The sequence below is a fragment of the Polyodon spathula genome, chromosome 26, assembly GCF_017654505.1.
Source record: "Polyodon spathula isolate WHYD16114869_AA chromosome 26, ASM1765450v1, whole genome shotgun sequence".
Taxonomy (NCBI): domain Eukaryota; kingdom Metazoa; phylum Chordata; class Actinopteri; order Acipenseriformes; family Polyodontidae; genus Polyodon; species Polyodon spathula.
Window position 1 is genome coordinate 17,448,177 of NC_054559.1, and position 18,939 is coordinate 17,467,115.

At 42.0% G+C, this 18,939-nt stretch overlaps 1 long non-coding RNA gene across 1 annotated transcript; it reads right to left on the reverse strand.

Moving 5' to 3' along the window:
• Positions 1 to 4,305: 4,305 nt before the first annotated feature.
• On the reverse strand, positions 4,306 to 15,246 carry LOC121300554. The gene is made up of 3 exons (XR_005947538.1): positions 15,116 to 15,246; positions 5,949 to 6,052; positions 4,306 to 5,260 (listed from the first exon to the last, which is right to left on the reverse strand). It is a non-coding gene; the product is annotated as an uncharacterized LOC121300554 (long non-coding RNA).
• Positions 15,247 to 18,939: the final 3,693 nt, after the last annotated feature.

The window sequence follows — 18,939 nt, forward strand, 5'->3', positions numbered from 1 at the left end:
TCTGTTTTAACTTTAGGAGATTGTGTTATTCCAAGTATCCTGCTTTTGTGAAGGAGTGATGAAATGTGTTCTTAATTGCAATAAAGCCGCAAAACACTGTGGCTTGCTTTTTTTCTATTTTTTTAAAACTTGAAAATGAATGTTGCAGCCCAGGTTGGGTGCGCGCTGGCATCAAAACCCTTTGGTTACTTATACCTTATCTCCAGGATGATAAAGTCTTCTTATCCGCTCTTGAAGAAAAAACTAAAGAAAGACAAAGAAAGAAAGAATTCCACTGAATCAGTTTTCTTGTAGCCTTGTGCGGGCCTTCCACTGGTATTTGCCCCCTTTACTACCCTCCATCTAGCTGTGTAACAACTACCATTAAGAAAACGTTTACAAAAACCAGCACGCTGCCCTGAAGAAACCACAGCAGAACCTCTAGCCGATTCTCTAACTACAAAAAAAGACACGATTGCGATTGATGAGGTACAGCGAAGTGCAAGTAGCGTGATCCAGGGACTCAGTGGCATGAGCTGTGCAGACACCAGCTTATAAAATCCAAAATAGGCCACTGTTTTGTACGCTGAGTAACATTTGTATAGGTGTAAGTGCATGCAATAGCCTACCAAGTGAAGCAGTAGCTTCTCAAACACTAGGAATAAAATTAAAAAAAAAAAAAAAAACTAGATTATGTCCTATTAAATTATTTTCCCCTAGCATGGGCAAATGGTGTGCTAAGAAGGGACCCACCTTGATGGGCCAAACGGCCTCTTCTTGTTCCCCACCTTCTCCTTTGTTTTTATGGTTATTAGCAACACACGCACAATGGCAACACAAAGGCCTTGGAAGAGATATTGCATAGACGGTGCTCCTGGTATGTTTGAAGACTATTCTATTGCTAGAGTGTAACAGTGTCACACTACAGGAATGAAAACAGGACAATTTAATCCAGTAAAATGCTACCCCGTTTCCTGTTGGCCCTTGGTACGTAACCATTGTCGTGCCAGAATGGTTTTGTTAGGGGTTGCTAGGCTGCAGTAGTTTTCATATTGGAATGCACTGCATGTTGTATGAAAGCTGCTACATAATTGGATTCTTACACACAGACACACACACAAGGGCGGGTACTGAATCTGTCTGTTTTTTATTGCTTCATGTTTTGATTGCTTATCCTAACAAGCCCCTATCAAATAGTTGCTCAATGCAAGTTCCGGTCTGATTGGTGGCAGCTGGAGTGCATGATTTCAGGGTCCAAAACAACTCACAGTAACATCCCATAGTAATTTAGTAACCCCACACTTTTTTTAGGGTCCTCATGCAAAAAATGGGGGCCTTATGCACTGTCAGTCCATCTGCCTGCCTGCCTGTCTGTCTTAGTGATTTCATTTTGCACCAATCTTCACCAAACTTATATATTGAGTCTTGTCGTAGGATCTAGGAGCGAGGCTCAGCTCACTACGCTAATCCTATTGGCTCCTCAACCTATATAGTCACCTTCCAATACTTGTTCTGAAAAGCCTTTCTCCCCCACTTCCCCACCACCGCCATTGCAACTGTATATCCTTTCTGGGTGTCAGTGGTCCTCCATCACCCGGCCTTGGTGACCGACATCGGAGGTCACACCTCAAACGAGGCGGCTCCTATCAGTCCAGAAGGCGAGATCCTGCGCCAAACAGTCAATCATCCCACACTACACTTTACATCTTACAATGCTGAGCTCCGATCTTTGAACAAACACTGCTCGGCTCCTGTAGACGGTTTGCATCCCATTTAGCTAAAATCCTGTAAACGTTCACGTTTATATAAATATTTGTAACCTCTCAGGTACTGTGATTATTACATGGCCTGTATGTGCGTGCAGTGGTTTGTTCTGTGATGTGGACTGCAGTCCTCTCCACTCAGCATTTCACTCCATGAGCCCGATATGTCCCCAGGTTCTTTCTTCTCCGAGGATGGGTGCTCCAGTTCCCAGTAAGTCCAGGAGCGGTGGAGGTTGCATGGTATTTACAGACAGCCTCATAGTAAAAAAAACTGGGCGTAAAAAAGAAAAAAAAAGACCACCCACATTCCTCAGAGACATTAAAAACAAACAAAAACAACAATAACCACAAGACTAACGTCTGAAAGCTGGATCCAATCTAAGAATGTCAAATTGTTATGGTGCCCAGTGAGCTCAGACGGACACCTGCAGGGCTGGTCTTTATCCTCCAGAGGCTGGTAGCTCGTTGACATCCGCTCTCGAGTTCCAGGATGTAGAAGAGGAACTTCCTTGGTGGTGGGATCAGAGGATGCTCATTGAACCTTCAGTTCCCTGAGGTGTGTGGGGAATTGCTGCGATGATTCCTGTCTAAATCCAACCCTTAAAAAACCCAATCCATTACCCCAACCTTTCCTGTAGCCAACAACACAAGCAGTCATTGCTTCCCTGCAGGACAAAAAGTCAATAACAATCAAGAAGCTAACTAATCAATGTTTACCTTAATTTAGTAGCTAAGAAGATTCACGATCTGTACCTTCATTTACCCATGAGAACATGTTTGCATTAACAATGACAAATGGGAAGAGGATTAAGACATGTATTCCAAGATGAATAAAAAGAAGAAATGCTTCAGGCTTTGAGATTTCTGAAAAGTAATTAAATACAGTTATTAAATATGTTATTGTGCTCTACATACTTATAAAGAATTGCAAATTTGTTTACCCCTCTGATGACAACCCATCAAAAGAAGAAGGAGAAGCAGAAGAAGGGGAAAAGGTTTGAAAAAAAAACAGGTTTAGGAAGTTGCACAAACATTGCAAATTAAGCATGCAGTCGAGAAAATGAGTCTGGATCCGATTCCCTCGTTTAAGAGTCGAGACCACCAGCGTAACCTGAAGGCATGGTTCTCATGGGTGGTCCTGTGGTGGTGATGAGAAAAAAACAATGAAGTAGAAAACAAATCTGGCTTAGATTTGAATGCCACTTAAACCAAACAGATTGATGAAATAAATAAGTGATGTCAGATGCGTTTCACTGGTGTTAGCAGTTATAATGCAAAAACAACAGTGGTCAGGCAAGCAGGCAAGTCTGAGCAGAAACTGAGAAGCCTGCTTCATGTTCTGGGAAGGGAGTGCTAGAAGGAACCTGCAGCTCGCTGTGAATGAAAACCTCTGCTTTCATCCCACAGGGGATGAGATGCGTCCTGGGACTATTGCATCTCCATCCACTACGACAGCCGGTGCACTGGAAAACATGCACAAACAAAAGAGACTGGCGTAAACAGAATCGATACCTATTTGTGCCATTATATTCATGTGCCAAACATAGTCTTGCATTGCAATATAATTATTTCTCCTACCAATTTCTACAACTAGCCTTCCATTAAATTCGCTGCTGTTGTGGAATACGGATCCCATGTGGTTTTGATTTCTTCACAACAGAAAGTAAGGCTGTAACTTTTCAAATCTATTGGCACCACCTGCTCTGTACTGCGCTACACTATAGTGTACTACACTCAATCAAAGACAGATGCATCCAGCAGCAAACTTAGCTGAAAGCTAATGTAGTTAGAGACAAATAGACTGGTAGGAAAACAAATAATCAAAATCTCATCACAAAAAAAAGGTAAAGGAAAGGTATGAAAACAATTCAGTCTTGAAGACAAAGGGCTAAGAATCCCGTCCTTCATTTATTTGTTTTTGTTACATGTTATTTTCAAATGTCTTTAATCGCTCTGCAACGTCAACGCAACACATGCCTGTGCTGCTTTCTCCATGCTGAGACAGGGAAGTGAGCCATGCTCAGCTTGTTGAATTCAGATCAATGGGACAGACTCACTCTGCATTCACTCTGCTTTATCAACTCGACGGATTTCTTTGTTTGAAAGGAGAAAAAAATCATGTTCGTGTCAAAAATTGAGAATCAAAACAACTTTAAAGTATTTATGACAACTTGAAATGTATCACTTTTGGGTCTAATTTTGTAAAATTAAAAGATGTTTTACCACTTTAAAAAAGAGAGGTGTTTTACCACAAAAATATGTCCCAACAACTTTAATAGCTGTTTACAAGCTCTTCAAAACGAAGACAATGTTGTAACCGGAAAGAAAGATTCTCACTGTTGTCCAAGGGATTAATTAAGAAACAAAGCAAGTGTACGATTTGCAAAAAAAAAACTACAAGCGCCCTTAATGAATTATCTGAGCCACATGGATTCAATTTCCCTTTCCTTTGAATGATGTACGTGCAAGGATAGAGCCAACGTTGTTTACTGGAACTGATAACAGGGCAGTATCTTCTGGAGAGATCTGTGCCCTCCCCCCCTAATTAGAATCATTGCTCCTCTGCCTCTGGGTTTCTGTTTCCAAACTATATGGAGAGGTCTGAGCAGTGAACAAGAAGCTCTGCGATCTGACTTCCTTTAAGCAGTGCTTTACGACGTCTGCAATCGTTCTGAGCAGTTGTGATTGCAATTGGTGTCCATCTGTCTATCACCCTCTACTGCCAGGTTGCATTTGGCTATAATCCATGCACTCTAGAGTCATACAGATATTTTTATTTATTTACCCAATTATTATCAGTATCCCCGGCTTACCGCTTGCAACCCCCCTGCTGACTCGGGTCATACAGATATTTTTAACATTTCAGGTACTGCGTGACTACTGTAACATTATGAGGACCCTCTTTAGATTTTGAGTTCAGTAGTTCTGGGGCTGCTCTTTAGTTCTACTTCCCTTCTATATATATATGTGAAGAGTCTATAGTAAAGCAAGAGCCAGCGCCATCTAAAAGGACAGTGATCCCATCCCATGCTGGAGAGCGTTCTGTAGAGACAACTGCTCTAATATAAAAGTGAGTCATAAATTAGCCTAGCAAAGTGTAATAAAGCTATAGTGAAAGCGCAGTAAAGCTTAGCCCACACAAGTATATTAATGCATATTAAAAACCATGGCATGCATAGTATATCAACTGGAAAAGCATGGGAAAACTGTAAAATTGCTGTGGTAAACTTTTATAAGGGAAGAAGACAGCTTCTCTTCTAGCACTGAGCAGGCTGCTAGCTAGCAACAATCCCTTCATTCTTTCAATGCATTTTGCTTGATAAAAATAAACTGGATTAAACCACCTAGCAGCAGTTTGTGAAAGGGATCACAGGGCAGTCATTGTAGTGAGTTATGTGCCGTCTTTCCACACATCTGTAGATAAACTTCCAAATTAAACTCCGAACCCCACCCGATCAGCTCAAATTCCGTTCTCTTTGATTTTCTGAAGGAGATTTGCCGGCCCGTTCTTTAGATTCCTGGAGTAAAAATAATAATGAAATAAAAAAAAAAAAAAAAAAAAAAACATCAAGTGAAATCAAGTGCACTTCTGATAGGGTAATGAATTTTATATTGTTTATGCTAAATCCTCATCTGTTTATGTTCAAAGAACCTCACATTCCAACCTGTTATAGCAATATTTAATGGAAATGTGTTCCCCATTAAACACGCTGGTAGAGAAACATTATCTTATTACCGGGAGAGTAACTGAAAAAGGATGTGAGTCTGTAACTCTAGATGGGAATGTAAAGCCGAGGATATTCTTGTTGTTTCGCAAGACTGGTTTTGGGAGCTATCCCATTGACGAGGGCCAGGATATTTTACCTACAGTAGATTTAATAGCACTGAAGATTCCAAGAGGCAAAACACCAGACCGATTGAAATATTAAAAATAAAAAAATATTTTGCTTAAAGAGCAATTTGGTATAGTGTGGCAGGGGAGCCGAGGGTCAACCACGTAAACACTGGAAACTGGAACCGAAGACCAAATTTGTGCTGTTAAATATGTAGGACAGCTATCTATTACCCCTGGCATGTTAATGCTTTATGGATGCAGCCTGTTGTGCTCTACAGCAGAAAGCACAGTGGAAAATGATGTGCAAATTGAATAGCAGAATTGTATGTTTTTAGTAATGCACTTGCTGCTCTGTGATTTTGACAGCTTACCTGCAGAGTCGGGGCCAACAGGAAGGTGAAGTCAAGGCCAGGGTTTGGCAGGCAACACGGCTGACCACAGACCTGGATCAAGTGCAGGTGCATGAGCTCTGGAACTGAGTGAGAGAGTGAGGCTTTGAACTCAGCAACCACTGCAGCTTAGCGAAGCACTAGAGCCAGACCACACAGTGCATCAGCAAAGCATTGCCTGGATGTGATCTGAAAACCCAGCGCTTTCTCGTGTGCTGTACCGGAACGCCAGTGTTCAAAGGCTTAGGATAGCATGGTGCAAGATCTCTCAAGGACTGTTGGGGCGGAGATGGAGGCAGGGGATAGTGTTGGCAAATTCGTCATTCCATTTCCAAGCAGAGCCTCTGTCGTGCTGCTCAAACGATTCAATTCTGGCATGGTGGATGGGTACTGTTTGGTGAACATTCGTTCAGCTTTCTAACGTGATCAAGGGACCCAGGTTACACCGGGAGAACATGCCCTACACTGGGTATGTGCACATGTATAATCCAGTGTAGTTTGTTACTGTTGTACATTCTAGGACTACAAGCAAAACCACCAAGATCGTTTGATCGGAGTTGGATTTGAACCCACCAGGCAGGCTGGAAGGCAGGAAGGAAGGGAGACAAGGAGGCAGACGGAGAGGCAGGAAGTCAGGCATGCCCTAATGGTTTATTTTTTACCTGGAACGACCTCATGCAATTGAACCCCCCCCCCCCTCCCAGTTTTTATAACCGCAGAAATGCTAGTTAAGTGGTGAAACTCAGGCGAGCAGGATTCACAGTCACGGGTGGCTCTTAAATAACAAACCTGGAACCCATTAGAAGAATACAAATTGCAGCTCTCCATGCTGGCCAGCGTGCGTGCGTGTGTGGGTGAATGCGTGTGTGCGTGCGTGCATATCTCATATCATATCATCTCAATCCATTCCACAGCCACACGGGAAACAACAAAGCAGAGTGGAAGTTTCATCAAGTGCCCTGTGGATTAATTGCATCACTGTTTTACAGAGTTTTATATGTTGCTTTGTTTTTTCCCAGTTTTCCAGTAACTGTTACCCACACTTGCAATGGTTCTGTGATGCAGAGGACAATGGTAGCATAACAACAGCTACAATGTTCATTGTAAACGTCTACTTGATTAGAGGTAACCTCAGAACACTTAGAAACATATAATATAAGTCAATAAATCTACATAGCTGGTTGGCTCCAAAGATTACCTGCAGTAATAAAAGAGTCACAAAGTGTAACAAAGCACAATGACCGTTGAAAAGCCCAAAGAGGTAGGGTAAAGCATATTAAAAACAAAAAAAAAACATGGCAAACAGTGGTAAAACTATGGCAAATGCATGTTATCGCCACAGGAAAACTGTGGAAAAACTGTCAAATTGTGGTGGTAAATATGAAATAAGAGCTATGTGGCAGAGCAAAGCTCTGCCGTTTAGAAATTGGCAGGGATGGGGTTAATTTCCCCTACCTGCCTGGGTTTATTATGTTCAGGTGGCTGGGGCTGATTAGTTGATTAAATGATTAACTTAATTAACGATCAATCAGCGCCCAGCCACCTGACATAAAAGGGGGCCTCTGCTTCCCATTGGGAGGAGGGAGCTGAGGAAGCAGGTTGGTGGTTTTTTGGTTTGCTTGTATTTTTGAATTTTGTGAATCCAGTGAAGGCATCGCCCAGCCTGGAAACCTTATTTTTGTAAGTTTTGTTTTGTTGTCTTTCTATTTGTGTTTAAAGATCTTTATTTTGCCCTTGTGCACTTTATTTTGTGTTATTTATAATAAAATCGTTATTTTTTGAACTGCAGTCTGTCTCTGGGCCTCTATCCACTCACCAGCCTGTCACATTTGGTGTCAGAGTGGGATAGTGCCACCTAGAGGCTCAGAGCAGTATTTATTTTTTTTTGGAATTTTTGGGATAATTATTTTTTTTTTAAATGGGAAAGAAGAGCAGACAGCGGCAAAGGCAGAAGGAGATGCAGCAGCTGAAGAAATGTAAGCTGCTGCAGCCACCGCTGGAGGACCTGGCCAGCCTCTTCCCCTGGTGTTCCTGGTGCGGGAAGGAGGACCATCGTTGGCGGTCCTGCCCAGACGTGCCACCGGCAAACTGGTGTGGCCGGTGTGAGGAGGACGGCCACAACTGGGCAGGATGCCCCTACAATCAGGCCCAGGAAGAGGTGCAGTGTTCACCCCGGGCATCAGGGGCCACCCCACTACCCCCAGCACCACCACCTTCACCACCGTTCCAGGAGATCTGGAACTGGTTGATGCACCCTGAGGGAGACCTCGTCCACGATCTCCCCATAGTTATCAACACGCAGTGGCGTCGAGATGGGGAGAGGTGGGAACAGTGGGAGGAACAACACCACCCGGCGTCCTTCCCAGAGGTTGCCCTCATGGTGGTTAATTACCTGGCGGTAGACATGGGAGATGCCCCATTCCCTCCAACAAAGAGGGTGGAGCTGCCTTCCCGAGAGCCAGAGAGGGGTGAGCTGCCTTCCCGAGAGCCAGAGAGGGAGGAGCTGCCGCTCCCGGAGCCCAGAGAGGGAGGAGCCGCCGCTCCCAGAGCCAGAGAGGGAGGAGCCGCCGCTCCCAGAGCCCAGAGAGGGAGGAGCCGCCGCTCCCAGAGCCCAGAGAGGGAGGAGCCGCCGCTCCCGGAGCCCAGAGAGGGAGGAGCCGCCGCTCCCAGAGCCCAGAAGGGAGGAGCTATGGCCCAAGGATGCCTGCCTTGTACTGCTCAGGGATGCCACGCCCGCTCCGCTCAGGGATAACTCATTTGGATCGCCTGGGGTTGCCTGCTGCTCCGCATTGCCTGGGACTGGTGGTGTCTCCTTTTTGTTTTCTAGGGTTGCCGAGGGTCCACCGTCGCCTCCCGAGGGTCCGCTGCCTCAGCCACTAGAGGGAGCTGGGCCTCCGCCTCCGCCACTAGAGGGACCCGGGCCGCCGTCGCCGTACTACCTTGGAGATCCGGGGCCCCCTCAACCAAAGAAGGCTTGGGGGCTCCGACATCAACCCTGCCCACCACCACCCACCAAAACAGCCCACCCAAGGGACATAATTGGACTCTTTGGGGGAGGGTGGAGTTGGCCGATTGTGGCCGGTGTACGTTGTACATGGGGGGAGGTGTGTGGCAGAGCAAAGCTCTGCCGTTTAGAAATTGGCAGGGATGGGGTTAATTTCCCCTACCTGCCTGGGTTTATTATGTTCAGGTGGCTGGGGTTGATTAGTTGATTTTAAATGATTAACTTAATTAACAATCAATCAACGCCCAGCCACCTGACATAAAAGGAGGCCTCTACTTCTCATTGGGAGGAGGGAGCTGAGGAAGCAGGTTGGTGGTTTTTTGGTTTGCTTGTATTTTTGAATTTTGTGAATCCAGTGAAGGCATCGCCCAGCCTGGAAACCTTATTTTTGTAAGTTTTGTTGTCTTTCTATTTGTGTTTAAAGATCTTTATTTTGCCCTTGTGCGCTTTATTTTGTGTTATTTATAATAAAATCGTTATTTTTTTTGAACTGCAGTCTGTCTCTGGGCCTCTATCCACTCACCAGCCTGTCACAAGCTACCTCACTCACTCCAGGGTATTAGGGAAAACTGTGCTGCTGAGTGAGCTAGAGACAGAGCTCCTGTGTACTGAGTTGACATCAAAAATCCTTCTTGATGCAGATTGGCTTGGTGCCTATGCTATAAGCACTGGAAAGGATGCAACGTGCCAACGCGCCTTGTGTAAATATTTAGAAACAAATCATATACAGTAACTTTGAAATAAATTATGTTTTCATTCAATATGGATGTAATTAGGGTCAATCTAGGAGGAAGACATTGTGTTTACATAGAATAGGATACCCAAAGTTTGGTAAGCTTGTGCAAGCTTTTACTTCAAAGGAATAACAGTAACAGCATTAAAATAATCTCGCCTCGAGCGGGGGCTCATTTGAAAACGTGAACTTGTCCTAATTTATGCTCAGGCCCTTTGATGTGATATTAAGAGGGTTTGACTATTTGGTTCATTGCAACAAGCAATATCATATACTTTAAAATTTGTAAAACGGCAAACCACTTTTGAAGTAGAAAGTGAAAAAAGCGAGTCAACATAGTTTTTCTTTTTACTTGAACCTACTTCTATAATTTCCTTACAGTATAATATAGACTCTCGTTGTTTGCTGCTGTGATTGTACCTGTATTTTATACATAAATATATAAAGGCTGAAATGATCTGTTTATAACCAAAGATTAAAATTAAGTTAAACTTGCCTAGGTATGGTGGTATTGATAAGTTATACTAACTTGAATATGTACAGTGCCTATGGAAAGTCTACACCCCCTTTCAAATTTTTCACCTTTTGTTGCCTTATAGCCTGGAATTAAAACGCATTACATTTTTTTTTTCTCATTTATCTACACACCCTATCCCACAACTGCCAAGTGAAAAAAAATTCTAGAAATTTGTAGAAAATTAATTACAAATAAAAACTGAAACAGTTTGGTTGGATAAGTGTCCACCCCCTTGAAATAGCAATCCTAAATTAGCTCAGGTGTAACCAATCGCCTTCATAATCAGACATCAAGTGAAGTGGTCTCCACCTGTATTAAATTATAGTGATTCACATGATTTCAGGATAAATTCAACAGTTCCTGTAGGTTCTCTCTGCCAGGCAGTGCATTTCAAAGCAAAGACTCAACCATGAGCACCAAGGTGCTTTCAAAAGAACTCTGGGACAAAGCTGTTGAAAGGCACAGATCAGGGGATGGGTATAAAAAAACATCAAAGGCTTTGAATATCCCTTGGAGCACAGTCAAGACGATTATTAAGAAGTGGAAGGTGTATGGCACCACCAAGACCCTGCCTAGATCAGGCTGTCCCTCCAAACTGGATGACCGAGCAAGAAGGAGACTGATCAGAGAGGCTACCAAGAGGTCAATGGAAACTTTGCAAGAGCTACAGGCTTTTATGGCCAAGACTGATCAAAGTGTGCATGTGACAACAATATCCCAAGCACTCCACAAATCTGGCCTGTATGGTAGGGTGACAAGAAGCAAGCCATTACTCAAGAAAGCCCACCTTGAATCCTGTTTGAAGTATGCAAAGAAAAAAAACGAGATTCTGTACCATGTGGCAAATAGTTTTGTGGTCTGATGAAACAGAAAAGGAACTTTTGGGCCTAAATGCGAAGCGTTATGTTTGGCACAGACCCAACACTGCGCATCACCCAAAGAACACCATCCCTACTGTGAAGCATGGTGGTGGCAGCATCATGTTATGGGGATGTTTCTCATCGGCAGGGACTGGGGCACTTGTCAGGATAGAAGGGAAAATGAATGGAGCAAAGTACAGAGAAGTCCTTGAGGAAAACCTGCTGCCCTCTGCAAGAAAGCTGAAACTGGGATGGAAGTTCACCTTTCAGCATGATAACGACCCAAAGCACACAGCCAAAGCTACACTGGAGTGGCTAAGGAACAAAAAGGTAAAATGTCCTTGAGTGGCCCAGTCAGAGCCCCGACCTAAATCCAATGGAAAATTTGTGGCATGACTTGAACATTGCTGTCCATCAACGCTCCCCAAGGAACTTGACAGAGCTTGAACAGTTTTGTAAAGAAGAATGGTCAAATATTGTCAAATCTAGGTGTGCAAAGCTGGTAGAGACCTATCCCAACAGACTCACAGCTGTAATTGCTGCCAAAGGTGCTTCCACCAAGTACTAACTCAGGGGGGTGGAGACTTATCCAATTATGATCTTTCAGTTTTGTATTTTTAATATATAATCTTTTTCTCAATAAAAACTTTTTCCCCTTGACAGTGTGGAGTCTGGTGTGCAGATAAGTGGGAAAAAAAAATCCTAATTTAAATGCATGAAACTCTGAGGCACTGACACAGCAAAATGTGAAAAAAGTTCAAGGGAGCGTAGACTTTCTATAGACACTGTGTGTGTGTGTGTATATATATATTTTTTTTTTCACAGTTACCGAGAGGAAGGGCAACACTATCGGAAAGCATGTTATGTTTACTATATCAGAGAAACAGCTAGTTCCAATATCCAGCCCATATAAAAAAGATTACATATGCGCAGTAAAACTTGCAATGCAACCACATTACCAGTCAGTACAGTTTACACACATGCATGGTAAGAATAGCATTAAAATACTGGCCAAGCAATGCGTGTGTGTGTGTGTGTGTGTGTGTGTATATATATATATATATATCTGTCACAGATCTCATATATACATGATACCGTCCAGATCAAATGCAGGGATGGAAGTAAGACTCCCATTGCATAGCAGTTCCATTCTGGTTTTACGAGGAGTATAGCAAGACACACACCTGAGCTTGTTACCGATGCACTGGGGCTGATAAAACCTGCAATGGGTGAAGCTGCTGTGCAGTAAAAGTCTTATTACCGTCCCTGAAATGTCATTTTCCCATAGAAAGAGAGCTATAGATTCGGCCAATATAAGATGCAGACATAATATGCTACAGTACCAGACAGGCTGCTGATACTGAATGTGACACAAGGTGAAGGCTTCCACTGCCCCCGGGCTACAGAGTTCATTACACAACCTTCACAGTCCTCTCCACGCTCTGCAAACCTCTTATTAGTGGGCGTTTCCGTCTGTCTGACAGGTAGCCAATCCATGCGCGGCACTACACCCTGGGAGCACCCGATCGGCTGATCAAAAACAAGGCTGGCCACGCTCCACAGGGCTCAGACAAGGCCATCGCATAGCCTTGAGGGAGGTGAGGGTGTGTGGGAAATAGGGCCCGAGGACACAGGGGAGACACTCGGCCAGCTGTATACTATACTAGAAGCGACCTCAGAGCCCTCAAAAACAGCACACAGCTCCGTATCCCAAGGTAATGATATTCATCAATCCATAGAAATCAGAGGCTTCATGTTCCCTCAGTGTTACAGACGAGTGTTCTAGAAACACTGTGAAACAGACAGTTCTGAGGTGGGACTGTCAAACTTCCAGCCAGCCAACTTCTACCATGCTATCGGAAAATGACCGAAGCCGAAATGTTGCAGCTGATCATAAAAATATTGAGTTTTCAGTTTATCAATTCCTTTTTTTTCTTCATACTATAACAGATAAGATGCTTTCTACTATAATGTGTCTTGATCTCCACAGCCCGGAGTTTGGAGGTCAAGGCTGGACAGTGTGTAGTTTTTGGCTGAAGCCAGTCAAAGCATGTGCGTATGCACGAGGAAAAAAAAACACAAGCTCAGAACTAAAAAGGGTTCCGCAGACTTAAACAGCCTGTCTTATTTTTCAATGCATGCTTTGTTTTTATGGCTCTTTAGGAACTGGTCACTTGTTTGGCTCTTTTAGTCAAAAAGTTTGGACAGCTCGGTCTGTCATATACTGTATACCAGAAGATTATGGGGCTTTTGGACTGTACTATTGCAATATTTTCAGGAGTTTCATGAAATGCGGATATAAGGTGGAGCCACCTTATGCACCGACATTATACTTTTTTTTTGCTGGCAGGATAAAATGTATTTCCCCAGTCAAAAGCATTTACACTCATCAAAAACTGACAGAACGTGCAGTAGTCCTCACATCATAGTTACAACTGCAATGCTGCCATCTCCTGGTAACTTTGCTAAATACACCCTGCCTGTTCTATTCCCACCTCTGACAAAAAAGCAAGGAGAAATATCGTCACTTCCACCAGGTGCTGACAGGAATTAAGCAGCCTGCGTGCTCGAACGAGGTGGCGTCTGTGAGTTTTGATTATAATGAGAAAAACATGATTACGATTCAAAATAAGTCAACAATAAGCTCCATAGCTAATATCATGTTGCCACAATGTAATGGAAGTTAAGTTTTATAAATGTAATATCACTTGTATTTATATACACCCATATATATATATATATATATATATATATATATATATATATATATATATATATATACACACACACATGTGTGTGTGTCTATGAATGAATGCATGTACAGAAAGCAGTGGTGTGGGGGAGTATTAGTGTTTAGCTACCCAGTGAAGATAATTAACATGTAATGGTTTCATTTAGTTCACACTCCTAGGTTACAAACTTCTCCCAAAGGAGTTCAAGATCGCAAGGATATAAATACCAATAAAACACGCAACACTTACAGTATATCTTGTACACATTTTATTAAACTGTGTAAATAAAATATTGTACAAAAAGTAGGAAAGAAAGTTCATCTCAAAATAGCAGAAATCAGCACATTCCTCTCGGCAAGCAAGAATGATCAAGCAGCATCTCAGTTCAGCGTAAATGCCATTGCCATGTGAAAGCAATACCTTAACTGTGTATAATTTGCCCTTTCTGTTAGAACTAATTATATTCTGAAGTCGGTAAATATAACACGGATATGCAAATAGCTTGAGATATAATTGTTATCATCACTTCCAAGCTGGTTTGAGGTTTTAAGGTCTGTTTTTATTGTTGTTGTCTTGTTAACTCTCTGTTATCCAGCTAGCAGGTCGATTGACCTCCCCTCTATGACATCACTAAATGTAATTACATTTAAAAAACAGGTCTGTGATCTAGTTTAGCAACACATTCGCCTTAGATGAGATTATAAACAGCGGTCAAAAGAGACCACAGGCACCAGACAATGGGCGTGTCTCCCACACATTCTCCCCCTGAAGGAAGTGATTTTTGCTCACAATCAATCTAAGTGAAGCGTGCTCACAATCAAGAATAAAACACCCTGAGCAGAACTTCCCTTAGAAAACTTTACCACTATATTTCTCTATGCTATTTTGACAGTTTTACGGTGCAATTATCATAGCTTCCCATGTTCATTGATATACCATACCTCACTATTCTTCACAATGCTTACCTATCTTTTACCATGCTTTTACTATGGAGAACATTTTATAAGGGTTTAAAAACTGTAAGAAACTAAAAGGCAGGTTTGATTTGAAACAAAAACACAGCATTATTGTCCCTGTTCTGTGGTGATATTCAGTCAAACTTTCTAGAGTGCTACTATTAGCAAGTGCAGTCAAAATAACTAAAAACTGATTCATTTATTAGCTTTGTCCAAGTCCAGAGGACCACTCCAGACTAGAACAATAACACACTGGGGCTTCTAGTCCAAACGTTTGTCATTGAATTATTATGCATTTTGCATTAATGGTTTAGCATGATGGAAATCTACATAGCAGCTGTCCTTACCAGGGTCCGCCGCACACATCATGTTGTCCCTTACGCTGTCCTAGTGGTATTTATAGCTGGCGCACGTCTCATGGCCAATGACAGTCAAGTCGACCTCCCGCAGTTTGTCCGGCATTGTCCCCAAGATCTGGCCTCAGCCAGCCGTGCTGCACACGGTCCCCTCTGGCACGTCTCCGTGCCAACTGTCCCACGTGCTGTCAATCATACATGGCTTGCACATGATTCGTTGTGTGAGAGGAAGATCCCACCTAAGTATTGCATCACAATGACTATTTTTCTTTGATTGGCTAAAGCCTGCGGCATTAATGCCTATTTGACCTAAACTTAAACACCGCCTTCGGGGCGCACAGATGACTGTTGATGAACCCTCTGAAGACAGCAAGCTAGCAGCTACCATCAGCAGTCCCTCGCCAATCAAACTGTAATTAAATTAGTCAGTGAAACCTTAATAACATAACCAAATAGTGAATAAGACCCTTCACAGTTATATTTGTTCTCCTGTGAGACTTTCACTGTTTTAGTCAGCAAATATATGTGCTAAAAACAGAGTGAATTTGCTGTAGCCCTTTTAAAATGGCAAAAAGACAGCTACGTTTGGAGTTTTTCTACAACAAAAAAGCTAAACCACCAACGCCAGAGACCAAAAGAAACCGAACCTGACTCGTGTGTAGTTCAGAATGTTATTAACAGCACGAGAGTGTGACGATACTTCCATTTCAAACACTCAGGTTAGTGCAGGTGAAGCTGTCAATAAGAGACCTTTGCCTGTAAAGTGTTGTTTGCAGCTGTCTTGATTGTGACAGTCTGGCGTAGAACTGTTTGTAATGAAAGATCTGGTAATGTTAGAAAGCCAGCTTAATGTTTACATAAAAATGGTTAAAATCGGGCATCTTGAGTTCATTTTTTTTTTTTTTTGGGGGGGGGGGGGGGGGGGGTTGAGGGGCTGTGCCCCCCCCAGATTTTCAGAAATTGAGTCACCCCTGGCCTTGGCTCACTCAAAGCCACCCCTGCCTATGCAACAAAGTGTTTCTGTTAATCATTCATGTTTTACAAGATTTTGTAAAATTTGATATACAGCAATGTGAGAAAATGCTACCAGAATGCATCTTCTGACCGGGATGCATTTTCTGAGGGTTACACGCCCGACTTGAACATACAGAACGAACTATGACAAATCATACAATAATATATATTATATATATATATATATATATATATATTATGATAACATTGGCTTTTCGACCCTCTGAACTCACGTGTGCGTGACCGCTATTGTAACCAAAGCGTGTCGACCCTGCTGTAGACAATTAGCGAAAAAATAACGATTTCTTAATACACTACTTCGTTCATATTGAATTCATATAGAAAATAAGCTTCTTGAACACATCAATTCTCGCAATCGTTTGTGGAGAATTCATTCACTTTTTATTGTTCCATTTCTACAGGCACTATGTACACACTCCACGGTTACTTTAATTGTCACCTTCAATAAAGTAAACGATTAAGATAAATGCTTGTTTTTGACGCAATTCAGTTGCGTATCACTATATACATATATATATACTGAGACTGAGAAAGAGGAAGGGCCTCTAGCTGCTGCTTGCAGTGTGTTGTATCAATAAAATAAACACACAGCCACCAAAAAAACAAAAACAAAATCCCACTTCCTCATATCACGTTTCTCAAACTGGACGTGTCGACAGAAGTGTAAAGGGTAAACATGCACAACCCCCCCCCAAAAAGCAAACATATTGCGGCAGCCCTAGTGTGACGCAAATACGTTTTTTCTGCAGCGAACCCAGATATTATTATGGTTCCATAGTAATTCAGATTAATTGCACAAAAAAGTGAAGGCACTCTTTGGAGTCAAACTCAGTCGGTTTGGCAAATGCTGGAGTCGATTTTATCAGTCTCAATCGTAAAATAAATAAATGCAATTTTAATTTCCAGTTCTCACTCTTAGTTTGGATAGACTGACAGACTGGTTTCAGACCAGTGTGTAAAAATAGAGAAGCAATATGAATCATTTACACCTTTGTAGATAATAATGAACTGCTCCATATATACACGGTAGAGGTATAGATAGCATGCAACCCTAGTTTACACCACTGATGTTAGCACACCCTCAATACTATGTTATTGTATTACCCGAATCCTAGACTAATCCCTATCCTCAACCTTCAATTATTAACATCAACCAGTTTTAAATATGCTTTTAATAAGTATATAAAAATGGCTAAGCTAAGAACGTTTAAAATAATCAGAAATCCTATGATCATAATTTGTCACAAGAAATTCTACATAGCAATCTAAAAGAAGGGAGACAGGCTCTTCAGTATGAAGCCCACAGTGAAGTTTCACTGTATATCTACGTGGCTGTACATTTATTATAGAGTTATAATTAGCATGTCCTCTATATAAGTATTTTAAACATGGGAATGTCGCAACAGCACTGCAGGCAGTATGCAAACCCACAGCTTTTTGCACACAAGCTGTTTCTTAATTCTTACTGGAAGGGCTTGCATTTGACCAGAAAATATAACAGCAGTTCTAGTCATTGTTGGTATATAACCTTCAGCTTGGGTGTAATACAATTGGAAACAAGTGTCGAAAGGAAAAGGGCTTGTGGTGGTGTAGCAGCAGCAACAGGAGCTTGCTGCCAGCTGCCCTTAATTGTGTGGCAGAAAACCTGGCCAGGTTGCTATCATGTCTAATAAAAATTCTTAAGCCATTAAATATAAAGGACCAGGGTTTTGCGGTACATGCTGAAAATTAAAAGTAATTATTCAAGCCATTGTTTTATACTCAACACTATGTTTAGATGGGGTTTTTTTTGCAGAAGTTCTTCATTACCTGGTTAATTGTTTAAGTGGTTTTATTGCAATGCCCTGGTTCTCATTTAATTTATTAGCTTTGTCTCATTATGCCATTTGGTCAATTTCTTGATAACAGGCACCTGACTGGTTCAGGGGAGAGGCAGTTTTTTTGTGGAAGAAGAAAGAAAACACTTAGGAAAGCAAGAGTATCTAAAACTTTAATCCCGAGTATAATTAACTTCTACAGCTGAGTTTTGCTTGGCTTTGTAAATGAAGAGTAATGTATCGATGTTTTTATATCCACCATCCAGATCTCTGGGCTTTGTCTTGCCAAGCCGCTCCTGGTCTCCTCTGGAGTATTATTCAAGGATTATTCTACCAATCTATTTGTTCAAAGGGAAGTCGTTTGTTCGGCTGAGATTTTCTACACCAGAGGAACCCTGACTCTGAGGCTACATCCTTTCCTGAACTCCGGGTGAGAGATTACCAATTTCATATTTTCTGTTGCTGGTTTATTTTTTTCTAGTTTATTTTTTTCTGCCTTGGGCAAGGACAGTTTCAATAAGGACATTTTTTTTTTGGACATCTGTGTTGTTTTGGGTGAATTCTGCCCTGTGGAGAAGGCCTCCAATTGGACTTTTGTGTTTTTTTTCATACTGATTGCACATATTGTTTTTTGTTGGAATTGTGGATGCATTTTTTCTTTATTTGTTTTCTTTGGCAGGCTCTCAACCAGGATTTCTATTTTGTTGTTCTCCACATTTTTTACAGGGATTACTGTCTTACCCTGCATTTTTGTTCTTGGTTTCTGGCACTCAGCTCACCTACTGTTTAATTTTTTGTAATTATATGTAGGAATACAATTTCTATCAACTAGTTAAAATAATGGATTTTCTGCCAGAGTTGAGTTTGTTATCAGGGGGGCTGAGTTTCCATGTGACGCAATCTTTTCAATTTTTTTAGTGATCTGGGTCAGGTTTTAAATGTAGGTCTTGTGAACTATTTTTT